The 17,180-nt window shown below is 36.1% G+C and overlaps 1 non-coding gene across 1 annotated transcript; it reads left to right on the top strand.

Moving 5' to 3' along the window:
* Positions 1-13,581: 13,581 nt before the first annotated feature.
* On the top strand, positions 13,582-13,721 carry LOC116525860. The gene has a single exon (XR_004257857.1). It is a non-coding gene; the product is annotated as a U4 spliceosomal RNA (small nuclear RNA).
* The last annotated feature ends 3,459 nt before the right edge of the window (positions 13,722-17,180 follow it).

Here is a 17,180-nt window from a genome sequence, read left to right on the forward strand (position 1 = left end):
AGGGTGGGGAGAGGGGAGTAGAAAAGAGGAGAGGAGTGAATACCTGGCCAGCTTTACCTTTTCCAGCCATTGCAATTCAAGTTCCAGACACACGAATTAAAAAGCTATTGTGGACATTTCAGCACCGCAACTGTGTTACAGAGAAGTAAGAAAGGCAACCAACATCCCATACCAATATCCCAGTCTAGCCATCCCAATCAACTCCAGCCTAAAGCCACGGCCATGCCACCTAAGGTCCTAATCAGCATGGAGCACAGATCAGCAGTCCTAGAGGGGTCCTGCTGCAATTCCTGACATACAAAGTGATGACTGTGATAAAAGTGATTGTTGTTTTATACCATAGCATTAGAATCATTTGTTACACAGTAATAGGTAACCAGAACAACAACTGTCATCTGAAGCCAATATTGTTCATCTGAAATTACTACTTTCAAAACTGACGGCTCACAAAAATCTAAAATGTGTGTCAGGAAGCAGGAGAGTCATATGTTTCACAGAAGCAAAGTCAAAACTGAAGTACCAGTCTTTTTAACTGGTCATATTGCACTATGCTAAATCAGAGATCAAATAATTGATATTTTATAGGACATTTTAAGGAATAAAATAAAAGCAATACTTACAAACTTGAGTTCTGAGACCTAGTCTTAAAATATTAAAGATCATTAAGATCATGCAATCAGCAATTGATCTCTTAAGGAACAAAAGCTTCTCACCATCTGTTTCAGTTAATTTGGCCAAGTTAACACATCTGAGATTAAGCAGTTTTGCCAACACAGACTGTGTTTCAGATTTTCTAAACTTACACTACCTCTGACTTTTATGATTAAAATCTAATTAAAAATTTAGTTATTTTTAAAAGATAAAGATGGTGTAATTGTCTCATCTATTACAGTTATGACTAATTGTTAACCTTCTTAAATTGTTGATTCACTGCCATGCTTTTCATTTCAACCTTTTCAAAGCAAACTCCAAAAAATTTAGATTGCAAAACAAACTCTGCTGAAAAAGAAATGCAATTCACTTTCATTGCTTGATCAAAGAAATTGAAAGACTTTTACAGGTTTACAGGTCTAACCTTCAGGACCATGAATTATCCGAATCTTTGATTCATTTATCCAACTTTTCAATCTAAACTTATTAACCAAAAATATGTATTTTACAACTGCTGTATGCCTGTCTCTATCCTAAGTGCCATGAATGATCATAAAAGAATTAGAAAGCATTACCTCTTGTTTTCTTATTGGGAAAATAAAACTGTGAACATAAATAAATCTAATAATAACATAAGACAGGTCTGCTTTCTTCCAGGGATATAACTTATCTACAGATGGAAGAGGAAAATCATATATGTAGATGGCAATCTTGTAACCCACTGAATACCACAAGCTTTTCCCCATTGTTTTCTCTGAAGACTTGTTGGCATTCTCTGCTAGACATAGAGGAATCCTTAATTATTTTTAAGTAAGCCCCTCTCTGCTGTTTCTTTGGATCTCAAAGTTGCCTTGTGAGAAACAGCTGTCACAGATATTCCAACATTTCAGACTTTGTTTTTGAGACTTGATTGGTGCCCACGTGGTGACCCACCATGTTCTCTGTCCATGGTCCTCAGTGTAAATGCCATGTCTGTTCTGAACCAGGCCTCTTGTCAATCTTGGCTTCAAACTCTTCAAGAAGATGACTCAGTATCTCTTTGATGTGTTTCCCAGGGAGTCTCTAAAATTAATTATTTGTATGCCACATAACTGTATGTGAAATTAGGTCACACAAAAATGCTGTGCAAATTTGATGAAAACACTTCATAGCCATACTCACATAAAGCACTGACAAATACAATTTTCTTAGTTTTACTTGTTAAAATACATAAAGCACTTAGGAAGGACTAGGCATATTTGAATTGGCTTCTAAAAAGAATTAGGAAAGATTGTGTATTTTCTCCTCAAATAATAAGCGTAAGTGCTTTGAGAAAAAAAATCTTAAGCAGAAAGTCAAAATAAAACAGATTAATTACTATTGTTTTGATTCCCTTTAAAATACCATCTGCCGGCCGGGCGCGGTGGCTCAAGCCTGTAATCCCAGCACTTTGGGAGGCCGAGGCAGGTGGATCACAAGGTCAAGAGATCGAGACCATCCTGGTCAACATGGTGAAACCCCGTCTCTACTAAAAATACAAAAAATTAGCTGGGCATGGTGGCGCGTGCCTGTAATCCCAGCTACTCAGGAGGCTGAGGCAGGAGAATTGCCTGAACCCAGGAGGCGGAGGTTGCGGTGAGCCGAGATCGCGCCATTGCACTCCAGCCTGGGTAACATGAGTGAAACTCCGTCTCAAAAAAATAAATAAGTAAATAAAAATAAAAAATAAAATAAAATAAAAAATAAAATACCATCTGCCTTGTCTCCAACCACTTGGCTCAAAGGCTTCATACACAGCCCCCACTGTACAGTACTCCCCAGAAATGCTGAAACTCCATTGAACCCCCAGCTACATAGTATCTCCTAATTTCTAGCTCATTACTCTCTCACACACGTGTCATTGAATTAATATCTTTTTATTTCTTTACAGCTAACCACAACACCCTCAGATTCTTCTCTCCAGAGATCAAAGATAGACAGATTAAGAATATCAAAAGACTTTGCTGAATGCGACTCCTTATAAAGTATGTCAGGATTAAATGTTCCAAAGCCAAGATTATCTACCCCTCCTCCAACCTCCAAAAAAGGGAAAAAGACGAGAAAAAAGGGCGCCAATCCCTTAACAGCATTTTTATATTTACAGAGAACTTACTTTGTTTTCCTCCTCCATCTGATTCAAAATTCTCCATGTGGATTTTAGTTGTTGTGGAAGAAAGCTCATTTTTTTTTTGAGACAGTACCCCTCTACTTACACATTTAAGCCCCTCACACAGACACTTTGTATCATAAAAATATTTCACTTGAAGTACAGGGCTTTGATTCTTTGATTTGATTCGAGCTATAGTGACCTCTTGCTTTCCCTGTCTCCTTTTCATCCATGTAGCTGCAATTAACTATAATGTGTCTAAGTCTTCTTTATTCCCAGGCAGCACTTCCCCAGTATGACCATCCATCATTCTGTTCCTGCAAGTTTACCTGTCTCTCAGTACCCACCTGGATAAAACTTGAGTTAAGAAAAGTGATTTTTGTTTTAAGTCATTGGGGATCTTCTACTGCTTCTTTAAAAAATGATTCTTAGAATTTTTGAGTACCTCACCCCAGTTATGCTGTTATATCTGAGACATTTTTCCTCTCCAAACCTAAACTGAATCTTTTAAAAAGGAATAGAGACTTTGTTTTTTGTTTTTTTTTTTTTTAAAAAAAGAAAAAAGAAAACTATGGTCCCAAGAATGGGTAAACATTCCAATAAGGTTCTTGTTTTTCCCCCAACAGGTCTGCCCATCCCTACAAATTGCATTCTTGTAAGAATACTCTCAAAGTGAGTCACAACAACAAAGTAAACAGAGGGTTTCTCAACGTGACACAGGAAGAATTTTTTTATTTGAATTTGCATGTTGTTTATATTTTCAAGCAGGAACTGGAAGAAAGAAGTTTCACTCTCATTGAGGATATCCAGTCATGAGTTCTTTTTAAGCTTTGCTGTTTGCTCAATTCCCCTCAGCAGTGAATATTTGGAATGGGGGACTATGACTCAATTTCCCTTCCTTTCATCTCACTTACTCTTTCATCCATCTTTCCCAACACACCATGAGGAGATTCTTTGCCAGTGTTCATTCCAAATTTTAGTTCTAGCCACATCTCTTCACCAATCTCTTCCTATCTTCGAAAGTCCAAGTTTCCACCCTTTCAAAGTTCCTCATAGCCCTTCCTCATCCGCTGCTCATACACATCCTCTGCTGCTCCTCTCACCCATCACTACCCCAGCTAATCTTCTCTGTGTGTCTTCTCTCTTCTTGCCTAAAACAATATTTTTCTAAAGTTCCTAATTCCTTTCCCCTTTATTGTCTGGTCTCCAGATCTGTAAATAACTTCTGAATTTCACCTCTAAGAATCATTCTTAGAGAAACAACTTTGCCCTCAATTATTATATTTTTCATATTGTCTGCCAAGTACATAAAATATTGCCTTTTATGGCTAGACTTCCCATAATTCTTAAATCAATATATACATAAATCATGTTTGTCCTTGTTGTTGCCAATTTTATCAACAATTCTCTCTCCTTGGGTCAAGAATAATGAGAACTCTGGTTGTATAATCCTGCTACCAAGATCAATGTGTAAGGAACATATTTGATATGCTACAGTGAAGCATGGCTATGTAGTAGCCCAGAAGATGAGAAGAAAGGAGTTCTGTAACTGTTCAGATTTGGGAGAAAAAGGAAAGGAAGGGAGATGCTAGATGGAGAATCTGGAGGACAGAATGAAAGCAACTTAGTGGGAAAAAAACTCAATATAAAATGATCATAATTCCCAGACTCATTTCAGTCAAGTGATCTGTGCCAGAGTTGCAAGATGAAGTAGAAGGACATCTCAACATGTGCGGAATCCTGGTGATGTATCAGGCGTAGAATCCCTGTTAAAGATATAGAAAGACTGCAACAGAGAGAAGTATAACATGGGGGAAATTCCAGGCCATCCAAAATAGAAAACTTTAAGAAGCCTCACAGGTTATATTGAGTGGATGGGGTTGGGATTTACATTTGCTTAAATACTTCTTGGGTCATTTTAGTCAGGGATGTAGAGTGAAACTGGCCCTACATACAAGAAAATTAGTAAGCCCAGCTTTGGAACTAGAAAACACAGAGGAAAAATGAATGTATAGTGTAGTTTGGCTGGGATGGAGAATTGGATTGAGGCATAGAGATGAACAGGGCTGGAGAGGCTCTTCACAGACTTAGAGGGCTCTAGAAATTAGAAAACCCTTGGAAAATTACCAGATTTGACAAATGAGAAAACTGAGTCCCTAGTGCTAATTTCCCCAAAACTAAACCACAAACACATGGCAGTTGGGGCTTGAATGACAAGCTCAGGACGATTTCAACTCTGTGACATAGCAGTTTTTCTTCTCTTTCACATCTTTCACATGAAATGTCTGAGAGCAATAATCATCTTCATTTTGTGATTTGATCATGACAAGTACCAAGTATATGCCTCTTAAGTGACCCATAAAGAATGGTATCAGAGCTCATATAAAAAGGAGCACACTGATTTAAACAAACTGCTGCAGCATTGAGTGAATAACATTTCTGCTCTGTAAAACATGTTACCCTCCTTCCCCAAATGGATGACAATTATATTTAGTCTTAGGTAGGCTGACTACATTGAAAAGTGGGCAAGAAGGAATGAATAGGTATTTCTAAATTATATTCCAGGAACTCCAAGAAATCATTGGAGGTGTCTCTAGGGGATATAGTGTTTGCAACCAGGAAACACAGAGTGAGGAGAAATGAGAGTGAGACTGAGAGTAACTTTGGTAAACGAGTGGTTTTATTCCTGTGCTTCCATTTCTTACTCAATAAAATGGAGAGAGTAAGGTTTGCCCTTTTGCCCAGCTGGATTGTTTTAAAGTTCAAGTGAGAAGAATGTGAAAAGACACTGGAAGCCAAAAGATAAATTATTGTTGCTATTATTTTCTCTATTTGGAATTGAAAGTTTCCATTAGAAGTCTAAGTCTGACACAAAACAATAATACAAAGTCAGGAATATTAGAAAACCCACGTGTAGTACAAAGAATTCAGTTAATCAACTTAGAAAGGCAGAAGACCTACAGCTTTATCCACTTGATTTTAAAGATCTATGATGCTTAATAGTTTGACAGAAGTTTAATTTGAGCCCAAAACCACCACTATTAAACACACACATACACACACACACACACAGACACATACACACACACTTGGTGCACCTATATTCATTCTATTACATTAAAATAAAGACCAAAAAAAAGAGAGCTTTTTGGCATTTCTCTATTTCTGGCCATTTTCTAATGATTTATGCAGCTGCTCACTGAATAGGAAAACTTATTTAAGTAAGTAACTGTTACGAATTAAGGAAAAAAAGAAATCTGGAGATAGTGATAGAAGCATTATTTTTGAGATGGTGGTAACTTTCTCAATGTTTTTGTTGTTATTGGACTCAGTTATGGTACCAGCTTACTCAAAATTAAATAAGCAAATGATGTGTGATTCTACCTGGGTGACAGCCAGGCTCATATGAATGAATGAAATATTCAAAATGATATCCTGACTTTTATTAAAGTAAAACATGTTGCAGAAAACAATTCTAAGAACGTGAAAACCATTATCTCATGTTCAGTCACTTTGCATGATTGAAACCGATGGTGAAATTTCCCTTGGAAAAAGTTATAATCATTTGCTATATGTGTTTCTGTTACTACCCACATATAGGCAGTAGGTTAACAAAACACTGTAGTACAGTTTGAACAAGAGGTAACAGTTTATAGAGCTCCTCCCAATTCACATTTGCAACAAGCAGGGTAGTTTTGGTCAAATGAGCAACTGCTTACAACTGATTCAAATACTTAAGATGCATATTTGATAACAAATCATGAAGGTAGGAAGAAATGATAACTATGTAACATTCTAAAACGTCTTTGCATACTAACAGAGCTCCATGGGAAACAGTCTCTGACTCTATTGAAAAATATTTATTTGAACTAAGAGATTAAAACCTTTTTCTTGGAACTTAGAATAAAGTATGGTTGTTTATTTTAGTAAACTTCCCAAGGTTTCTGTGGACATTGCATTTTTGAGTGATATTTTCTTTACATCGTATCTAAGGAAAGGCAGTACAATGCATGGCTATGGAGGCTTCCAAATGTACGCTTAACCCCAGCAGAAGGATCAGACAGAGGTGGTGTATGTATAGCCCAGGTGCTTACTTCTCTTAAGCAAAATGAAATTTAATGATAGTAAGAATTCTGATGAAAATTTTAAAATGGTGTTTAAAATGTAAAATAGGAATTTATATTGATAGCATGACTTTTTAAGAGATGGACAAAGAAAAGTACGTGTAAGACTGAATTAAGGCAGATTAATGGGGAGGCAGGAATATGACACACAGAAATGGGTTTCAGAGTTAGTCAAACTTGGATTCAAGTTAGTAGCACTGTCAATTACAAATTGGATGACCTTGGATTAGTTAGTTGACTAAACTGTCTTGTCTTCAGCTTCCTCATATACCAAATGGGATTTTAATGTCCAACTTAACAGGAAAGTTATGAGGAATCTATGCAATAATAATTGTGAATTACCCAAAACCTGGTCACTATGAGAATAAAAAGAAATTGTATAACAATCTCCCACTTGCAATTTTTGTAAAGTCTGTGGGTATGATGCACCCACCTTAAAATGAGACCGAAAAATACTTGAGCTAGGTCATATACAGTACTGTGTCTTTCTGCAAAGAATGGGATAGTTGAAAGTGGTTATATGCAATAGTCTGGAACTAAAAATGGAAAGATTGGGCAAGATATTAAAAACAAACCAACCACAATAACCTCCCAAGTCGTAACAAGAATTGAGCAATAGGAGAGTAGCTTTAGTCACCATGAAGAAGATGCAACAATAGGTTAGAAAGTAGATGAAACCACTCTGGAATGACTACAGATGAAGACTGCTTGAGGTCAATGATATGAAATGGTTTTTCCAATCCCAATCTAGTTTATTTTTATCTTCCTCATGAGAAGTAAAATAATTCACATGACAATTTGATTGAGACCTTATGAGTATCATTTCCATTGTGCAAGACAGGAACATTTAGGGCAGAAAGCTTTTGCCAAATGGTAACAGAAGATGACCGGTGCAAGTGAGAGTCAAGAAGAAAGTTGAGCAAGAATTTAGTGAATTTGGGAGAAAAGGCCACCAGAGTAGATAATCCTAATCAAAATATGTCATTGTCATCGTTAGAATCTCCTTTCATTTGTGTCACTCATAGACTTAATGAGGGAGGAAATAATAAAAGTCTAAAAGTCAGGATTTTGATCAATGCCTTCTGGTTCATATTGTGGGGTTACCCTTCAGGGAGCATCTGTATATTACATACTAATACAAAACCTTAGGCAGCTCTCAGATGCTCCCAAAGCCTATTTCTATAGCAGTTCCTGAAATCTATGGGAAATTACAAAATCAATACATTTGGCCTACAAGTCACTAGCTGTGTGTCCTTCAAAATTACTAGTTGGTACCTGTGACAATCTAGATGAGATTTTAATGTCTCTACAAAAAAGTAAAAAGACCAGTATAGACCCAGGTTTAGACAATCTGTTCCTAATTTTTCTTTGCCCTTGGAGGACTGATAAGAGTTTTATAAAAGGATTGCCATTTCAGTGCTGGTGAGTTCAGACAGTGTATGTGTCCGATGTATGGTTGAGAGTGAGAATAATTAGAGTTATGAAAAATCAGTCTCTCCCATCAATTTCCAGGTACAGGCTGTACCATTCTTGGGTAATTTCATAATCTCATTTGCACATCTGTGTTTGTTTAATGTTTGAGTGTGCTTGGATATGTTTTTACAAATGGCCGTCTATAAATCCCCGTCCATTAGGTAGCTGGACTTTCATAAGGAGATCCAAAGACCTAATGAAAAGAACATTTTGGTACCAATTCTCTGTTTACAGAGAGCATCTTTTTTTTTTTTCCCCCAAAGAGCTCAAAGTACTTTTCATTAAAACATTACTGCGTGTCTGTGAAATAGGTAGAAGGTTGGAAGCAGAAGCTCTATATTTTATAGATGAACAACTAAGCCTCCAGCCAGCATGACAGAATCCTTAGAAGACAGAACCCAAACTTCTAAGCCAGCTAAGCTTACTTGCTTTCCACACAGTCACTAGTAATACACAAGCCAAATACAATTTGAGTTTAGGCTAGCTGCAGAAAAATTAAGACGACCTGAAAAATGTATTTCCAATGCATTTCTCTTTTGCTTCCTTTTCAGATGTATATTTTCAATGCTATTCTATTAATAATAACAGCATCATGGAGTTCTTATTTACCTTTCAGAAACAGGTACACATCTCTGTATATGGTAGGGAGAAAAGGCCTGAAAAATCAATCATAAAAATGTGAGAAAAAAATCACAATTCTAAATTCTCATTTTCAGGGAAAATTGTAAGACATGTTTTTTAAAATCCCATCTGATAATGTTTACCACATGTATATAAATGGGTGTGTGTGTGTGTAATCTGAAATATAAAAAGAAATGGCTTAAGATGCAGTAGGGAAAACTTCTGTTTGATACAAGAAAAAATTTTCAAATAACAGAATGATAACCACTAGAACAAGTTACCGAGAAAGACTGTAGGAAAATCTGCCCTTACATTTTCAGGGCTGGAGCAATAGTAAAAATGATGCTTGATTTAAATATTCTGTTCTTCAACTTTGACAAATAGACCTTTGTAATGACAAGATAAGAAATGCATTAAGTCATGGTCTGCCAGAAGACAAAGAATTGACCAAATATCTAAGAAGATTGAGCAAGGACTAAAGGAGTAAAACATAAAATGTAATTGTATTCAAAGTATTCAAGTTTGAGTGTATTTTCATCTAAAAAATAAAATTATATGCAAGATATAAAAAATAAATTGATGATTAAAAATTGAATGTATTTTAAAATCATTTTTCTTCTAAAACTTCAAAATTATATAATTAACTATAAAAATAAAATTAAAAATATTTTTGTAAAAATAAATTTATTTGGAACTGTAGTATTTGGGACCTATCTAGTCACCATTGTAAACATTAGTATCATACATCATGCATGTTATTTACATACATGCAAATTTAAGAGTAATATGGATTTTTTAATATAATAAAATATTTTTGGCTAATCCTTGCAAATTCTGCACTAATTTAGGAGTTTCTCTGGAATCACAAATTAAAACATTAAGAGAAGCAAGAAAATGAATAGTTGACACTTTTGGGAAATTATATTTTGTTAGGTAAAAATCTAGTATTCATATTACATAATATGTCATATTATTTGACTAATTAATTGATTTGTCTTTCCTCTAAAATTAAGCCCTTCTACTGCTCCAATTCTCCCTGCACTCCAAAGCAGTGTCCATCTCTGATGTCAGCAGGTGTGCAATTCACAAATCTTCATGGCCTTTGGACACAGTTTCTTTTGTTTTGTGGACATACAGCAAGAAATGTAGAGGAGCTTTTCTCTGGGACTTGAACAATGTTGGTTAAAAGAGTAGATGTTTAGGATTATTGGTCACACTGTGCCAGCACCAAGTGCTAGATCCCAAATGACAAAGAATTCTGTGTGTTCTTTAATAAATTAGTGTGTGTGTGTGTGTGTGTGTGTGTGTGTGTGTGTGTGTCTGTCTGTCTGTCTGTGTGTGTGTGTGTGATGTAGGACCCTCTAAAGTTCAAAGCTCAGAAGAAACATCTTGCCTGGGTCTAAGGATGTTATTGGTTATTGAGTTTTAGAACCATAAAAACTTTCAAGAAGATTTTTAAAGAGCCATAAGTGATTCCACTGAGAATGTTTGTAGGGCTAGGGGACAGAAGAACCTCCATATCAAGGCTGATTTGCTTTTCTCCTTATAACTGGATATGTGGGGTTATAACTGGATTTGTGGGTTTATAGATTTGTGAGTTTATAACTGGATATGTGGGTTTATAGATATCTCAGATCTATAAACCAAGTTACAGGACTAAAACATTTGCATGCAATTTTATAAGGATCTTTGTAAGATCTGCAAAAAGAGTATGGTGAAGTGAACTAGTTTAACAGTAGCAAAGGAGAGATTCTGTTTTATTTTCATTAAGTAAAAACATACCCCAGGATAACAGTGTACACATAAATTCAAATCTCTCTATACATCCACAAAACACCAGGTAGGTCAACAAGCAGAGCAACCAAAATCTACCATAGTTCATGCCTCTAGCATAACTAGAAAACAGAAATGTTACTGACTCTCATGTTCATCTAACTAGGTAAATAATCCATTAAAACCAGCGGTGGAAGATCTCGAGTCCTGCCTAGTGAGGGCTATGTGATAAAGAAGAAAGTGTGATGGATCCAAGTGGCAAAAGAAACCAAATAACATCATTCACAGCAAGAGAGGAACCCGTCCTGAGTGGGAAAACAGAGAACAGTCCTGACAACTGAGGGATCAGAATTCTGGCACTGCAGCTTCAAAAGGAAGAGAGCTTGAGAGTGTGCAAGACAAGAAGTGGCCCTGTGAGAAGGCAGCACTCCTTGGGGAGAGATAGGCAACATAGAAGGGAAAAGCTTGGCTTCTCTGTTGGATCAGGAGAAGGGAGGGAGTGCTGAACAATTGGGATTCTGGGCTAATGAAAGGCATTTGAATGGAATAACATGCTAGTTCAGTAGGATGGATTACCAAGTACGTTCTAAGCAATGAGTAGAGAAGATATTCCAGATTAATGTAATATCGTCTGGAATATCTTCAGATGGAATATCTTCCAGATGATATTACATGAATCTGGAATATCTTCCAGAGCATGTAGATGGCCAAGGTTGCTCTTGCTTGCTAAACGTACAGCATACCAAGTACCGTAATGTCAAAGAGTAATCTGCTTTATTTTCTCTCCTATACTCACAAGTTTTGGGATATTAGACATTCAACAGATGCTCCTAAATAGATAATTTGAGATGAAGTAATAATTATTGTCATTTCAAATCAAAGGGACAGTAGGTATAAGCAAACCCATTTATAATCTTGTATGTGTTTGTTTGTTTTGTTTTGTTTGTTCATTTGTGAGAATTCTGACACTAGGACAGAGAATAGAAGCATCCCTGCAATCACAGAGCATATAATCTGATAGTCAGAACTCTGAACAACAACAAAAAATGATCTGCTCCCTTATGAACCGAATTGTCATCTTCTGTAACAATGACCTCAGAATTCTGCTGATATAGGAAATAAAACACTTTGGACTAAAGTTCTTTTGCTCTTAGAAAAAAGAAATCTGTTTCCAAATTCTGCCAAATCAATGTTGATCCAAAATCAAAGAGAAGAAAACTCAATGTACTTGGAGTATTTTAAAAAGACATTTCTACTTTTGTCTACCCACCCCCACCACTTCAAAAAGCAAACTCATTTGAAAAAAAAAAAAATCATGAGAACAAAAAGCACTAGCACTAGCAGGTTATACAAGTTGCTTCTGGATACATTTTGCCTAGAATTCTGCGTTCTTTTAACAGATGTTTGACTTTTAGACAGTTTCATTTTGCAAAAAAAGCTTGGATTAGAGCTCACATTTATATACATTATTACCTTTGAGCCAGCTGTTAGATAAGCCTGGAACTTATTGGCAGTTTCATCACCTGCCATTACTGGGATCAAAATAGAAATGATCTTCTGTAGAATCAACTGAGAAAATGATGGGGAAAGACTTCCTTTTGCCTCTTTCTTCCTCATCCACCAATTAAAGAGTGAAAGAGCAAAGCATCCATCAGCAACCAGGCTTCCCAGCTAACTATAATGACAGGTTATCAAGTTCATCATGGGTCAGACTGAAAATAAGGATGACTTGCTACCCTCCTTTAATGTCTGAGAGAAAAGAAAATGGCAGTAATTTGTCCTGGGAATAATTTGATTGAGACTGAAAAAGGCAAGCTCCTAACTATATGAAATTTGGAGCCATTGAATGGATCCAAGATAAAATGCAAAACTTCCTACCTCAAGTCCTTCAGTAGAGAAAGAAACCATATTAGTCAACCATAAGAAAGAATGAAATCTTGTCATTTGCAGTGTCGTGGATAGAAATTAAGAACATTATCACGAATGAAATAAGCCAGGTGCAGAAAGGCAAATACTACATATTCTCACTCATATGTAGGAGCTAAAAATGTTGATCTCATGGAGATAATGAGTAGAATTGTGATCACCAGAGGCTGGGAAGGGTAGGGGGAGATTGGAATGAGGAGAGGTTGATTAATCGGTACATACAATTAGATAGAAGGAATAAGTTCTGGTGTTTAATAGCATAGTAAGACAACTATATTTGTCAATAATGTATTATATATTTCAAAATAGCTAGAGAAGTTTTGGAATGTTCCCAAAACATAGAAATGATAAATGTTTGAGGTGATGGATAGCCCAATTACCCTGAATTGATCATGACACATTGTATGCTTGTTTCAAAATATCACATGTACCCTGTAAATATGTACTATTATGTAGATAAAAAATTAATTTCAAAGGGAAGAAACCAGAAAATAAAAGATGCCAATAAAATAATAGTAAAATGAATAATATGTATTGATTACTTACTAAATATGAGATACAATCATAACTGTTTACATGCATTATTTCATTTAATCATTACAATTATCTTCATAAGGCTGATACTATTATTTTCCCAATGTACATATAGGAAAATTAAAGTTCATGGAGGTAAAACAACTTGTCTAAAATTAGAGCTGAAACTTAAGTCCAAGACTTTCTGATACTACAGGTTATAATGATTCTTATTTCTATATACTATGGGGGGAAAACTACATACAAAAGACTGAAAAAAGTTACAAGACAAACAATTGGAGAAAATATTGGCAATGTGACTGAAGAATGGCTAATAGCCTTAATATAGAAAGAGGCTTTAAAAAGCCATAGGTAAGCTTTGTGCAGTGGCAGTATTGTAGCCAATGAGGTTTATCCGAGATGCAGTTATTGCTAATTGAAAACTTTTTCCAATACCCCACCAAGATGACCTGAAATATAGTTGGCATTGGCAATTTTTGGCAGTCGCTCGGGGACTGAGAAAAAAAAAAAAGAAAAAGCCATAGGTAAAAAGTAAGATCAACAATATAAAAAATAAGCTAAGGACTAAGGGGAAAACAAATATAAAAATAAGAAGATAGAATGGTGGAGCAAGTTGTCACAAATACAGTGGATTACAACAGCATAAATGTATAATCTTAGAGTTCTGGAAGTCAGAATTTAAAATGGGTCTGCAAGGATGTTGATATGGTTTGGCTGTGTCCCCACCCAAATCTCATCTTGAATTGTAGCTTCCACAATTCCCACATGTTGTGGGAGGGACCCTGTGGGAGGTAACTGGGTCATTGTGGTGGGTCTTTCCCATGCTGTTCTCATGGTAGTGAATAAGTCTCACGAGATCTGATGGCTTTGTAAGGGGGAGTTTCCCTGAACAACCTCTCTCTTTGCCTGCTGCAGAGCTGTGACTTGCTCCTCCTTGCCTTCCACCATGATTGTAAGGCCTCCCCAGCCATCTGGAACTGAGTCTATTAAACCTTTTTCCTGTATAAATTACCCAGTCTTGGGTATGCCTTTATTAGCAGCATGAAAGTGGACTAATACAGATGTGTTCCTTCTAAAGTTTCTTTGGGAATCTGTGGCTTATCTTTTCAGCTTCTAGAGGATGCCCACATTCCTTGGTTCATGACCCCTTCCTCCAATTGCAAAGCAACAGCATAGTAACTTCTCTCATCTCTGACCTCTGCTTCCATCCTCATATCTTCTCTCTATAACTCTTTCCCTCCTGTTTTCCCCTTATAAGGACTCTAGAATTACATTGGGCCCACCAAGATCAGCCAGGATAACCTTCCCATCTAAAAATCCTTAATTCAATCACATCTATAAAATTCTTTTTACTATATAATGTAACATATTCACAAGTTCCAGAGATTAGGACATAGTTTTCGGCGGGAAGCATGATTCAGCCTGCCACAGTTGAAACCAAAATCTATTTAAAACAGCATAGAGATGCCATTTTTTGCCAATTGAATTGGCAAGAATACATAAAATGAATACATTCACACTCTATTGCTAGGAGCACCAACGGGCACACATTTTTTGTAAGACAATGTGGCACTATATATCAAAAACATTAAAATTCTATTGCCCTGTCTCGAAATTCAATTTGTTGGAGTTGGTCATAAGAAAATAACCACAGACATTAGCCAAGGATGATAACCTAATTGGCAAAAATCTAAATTGCTTTAATACATTATGGTTTATCATGTAATGGGACTCAAAGCTGTTTTTAAAATCATAATGTAGAAAAATATTTAAAGATATGGGAGCTGTCATTTTATATGAGAAGGGCTATAAGCAAAAAGATATATTTCCTTTTTAAGAAGAAAATTAACAAATAAAATTTTGGACATTTTAAGTTGTTTCTCTACTTTCCTGCTTTTCTTCAATAAGTATGTAAGACTATTATAATGTGGAAATATCAATGCTATTTATAAAAGAACCCTCTTCAGCTTGATACTAAGCAGGTAGAGTTCCTGTCTTGCGAGGAACCAGGGAGAAGGATGTGATCATCTTCGGGGTCCTGACCAGCCCTGAATTTCTCTAATTGTCTTCACTATCAATAAAGCCTATGACAGTTCATGAAGATGAAACACTAGAAGCCAGGAAGACAGTGAAAAGAAAATAGACCTTGAATCAATGATCTAAATTGGAAAGTCAGTTTGGCTATTTATGGGCCGTGTGGTACTGCACAATTTATTAAACTTATCAGAGTTTTGGTTCATGATCTGCAAAGTGATTCTAATGATGTTTATCTTCAGGATTCTTATGAAGAGTACATGAAATAATGAAGAACAAAGAAGTCATACACAAGTATTTTGGGGTGAGGCAGCTGGTATTCAGAACCTGGGTTTTTCCTTTACTGAATACGTGGATAAAGTCAGGATGCTTTTACCCTTTCTTTCTCAGATTTCTCCATTTTTTTATAGAGCTAATAATACTTAGAAAATAACTGTATAAAGCACTGTTGAGTTTAGCACAGTGCCTGGTCTCTCATACATAGTGAAAACTTAAAAAAAGTAATAGCTTATATAGTTTGGCTGTGTCCTCACCCAAACCTCATCTCGAATGGTAGTTCCCATAATGGAGATAATTGAATCATGGGGGTGGTTTCCACGACTAGTGAGTTAGTTGTCACAAGATCTGATGGTTGTATAAGGGGCTTCCCCCTTCCCTGAGCACTCATTCTCCTTCCTGCCACCCTGTGAAGAAGGATGTGTTTGCTTCCCTTTCCACCATGACTGTAAATTTCTTGAGGCCTCCCCAGCCATGCTGAACTGTGAGTCAATTAAACCACTTTCCTTTATAAATTACCCAGTCTCAGGTTTATCTTTACTACCAGAGTGAGAATGGGCTAACACAATAGCTACTATATCAGGTATTCAGAAAATTGTCATGTTTTTGTTATTTCTAATTATCATAATGTTACATAAGCATGCTTTGACAGTTCTTGGTTAACATCTTGATGACAACAGTCAGGTTACTCAACACTTATTTTGTTTTTTATTTTTCCTACTGCCTGTATAATTGCAGAACAGTTACTCATCTCTTTATCACTTTTTATCACTTAATTTTGGAATAGCCAAGTGGCCAAATCTTCACAGTGGTCAAATACATGGCTTAAGGAAATATATCTTTCAAACTCTATACAAGTCTTCCTTCTATGTCAATGAAGACTTGAGTGTTTGGTATAAATGTTCTTAAATTGGTTATCCATGGTAAAAAGCCTAAGAAATTGTTTATGGAGATCTCTGCAGGAATAACTACCTCCATGAGATCAATTTTTTTAAGCTCCCACATATGAGTGAGAATATACAATATTTGCTCTTCTGCATCTGGCTTATTTCACTCAACATAATAATGTCCAGTTCCATCCATGTTGCTGCAAATGGCATGATTTCATTCTTTTTTTATGGCCAAATAATATTCTATTGGGTGTGAGATATATACATATATATAGATACATATATAGATATAGATATAGATATATGTATATCACATTCTTCTTCGTGCAGTCATCTTTGATGAACACTTTGGCTGATTGTATATCATTGCTATTGTGAATAGTGCTGCAATAAACATGGGGGTAAATACAATAGCTTTTTCAGCCTGCTTTTTTCTTTATTTTCTCCCAAAATATCCCTTTCATCCTCATTCTCACCCATTTCAAGAGCAATTTTTGCAAAATTTGGCCAAGTTATTCCCAAGCTATCTCTACAGAGAATCCTTGAACAGCTCTCCTTCCTGCCCAGCATGAAAATTCAAACTCCTTATAACAATATGCAGAATTCTTTAGTAGCTCACCAAGTCATTTATTTAGTCATACTTCCTATCATGCCCCTTCATGCATCTTACCCTTCAGAGTTGCAAAATTACTAACATCCTACAAGGCAATTTCTATGTCCTGATCTAGGATGGCTGTCACAGCTCCTGACTCC

Source organism: Sapajus apella, unplaced genomic scaffold, assembly GCF_009761245.1.
Source record: "Sapajus apella isolate SASKATOON/1434 unplaced genomic scaffold, GSC_monkey_1.0 scaffold48, whole genome shotgun sequence".
NCBI classification, from domain to species: Eukaryota; Metazoa; Chordata; class Mammalia; order Primates; family Cebidae; genus Sapajus; species Sapajus apella.